The sequence below is a fragment of the Alligator sinensis genome, unplaced genomic scaffold (assembly GCF_000455745.1).
Source record: "Alligator sinensis unplaced genomic scaffold, ASM45574v1 scaffold637_1, whole genome shotgun sequence".
NCBI lineage: Eukaryota > Metazoa > Chordata > Crocodylia > Alligatoridae > Alligator > Alligator sinensis.
Genome location: NW_005842368.1, coordinates 634,783 through 635,953, shown reverse-complemented (window position 1 = coordinate 635,953; position 1,171 = coordinate 634,783).

Below are 1,171 nucleotides of genomic sequence, written 5' to 3'. Positions count from 1 at the left end.
AACCCATCCTGTTCTCATCCGCCCACCCCTGTCACCTGTCCAGGTCCCATTGCAGCCTGTCCTTCCCTTCTAGCATGCCCGCTTCCCCACATCTTCGTGTCAGCTGCGAATTTGAACAGGGTGCTTTTCACCCGCTCTTTCAAGTCACTGATGAAGATGTTGAACAGCGCGGGTCCGAGGACCGAGCCCTGGGGGACCCCACTGCCCACATCCCTCCAGGTCGAATAAGACCCGTCCACCACCACCCTCTGTGTGCGGCCCTCCAGCCAGTTAGTGACCCATTTGACCATGTAGGTGTCGACACCACAGTCCCCTAGTTTTTTAACGAGAATGGGGTGAGAGACAGTGTCGAAGGCCTTCCTAAAGTCCAGAAAGACTACGTCCACTGCTACCCCTGCATCTAAGGATGTTGTGACCTGGTCATAGAAGGCCACCAGGTTGGTCTGACAGGACCTGCCTCTAATGAACCCGTGTTGGTTGCCCCTGAGCATCACCTCCCCTGCTGCCCCTCGCGGACATGCGCCAGGATAATTCTCTCAAAAAGCTTCCCCACTTGTGTTGGGCGAAAGCAGATATGCCAGAGAGCTGCTCTGCGCCGAATCTAAAGATGCTATTCAGGGGTGGAGGTTGTAGCTGTGTTGGTCGAAGGACACAGGCAGACAAGGTTCCTTGGGTGAATCTGATATCTTTTATTAGACCAACCCAAATAGTTGGAGGATAGTTATTAAGATGCTATTCAGACACCTAAGCTGGTTGATATAGGAGTTAGGCACCTATATTTTTTACCCAAGCCCTCTGTCTTGGTTTGAAGACAGTAAAGGAAAATGATCCACCCTTTCCCATAGTGATGTGTTATAATGGTTAACCAGCATCACACTAGAAGTTTGATATGAGAAGTACACACATGGGTTAACTTCTGCAAAGGGCAGGATTCGATGTTTTCTAGACATTTGTTTGACTACAGTCTCTAGTTATTCGGGAGCTTCATAGGTTTTTCATTTCTTGGAACAAATATCCAGCCTGCAAAAGGATGCCTGGAGCCTGTGTATTGGGGTTACTTGGTTAAAGATGTTTCCAACTGGAGGGTTTTCCACTTAAATGGTATTGAGCAGTCAGGGATGCTCTAATAATGGCTGGGAAAATACTCAGCAGCCACGCAGGAGAAGATAAG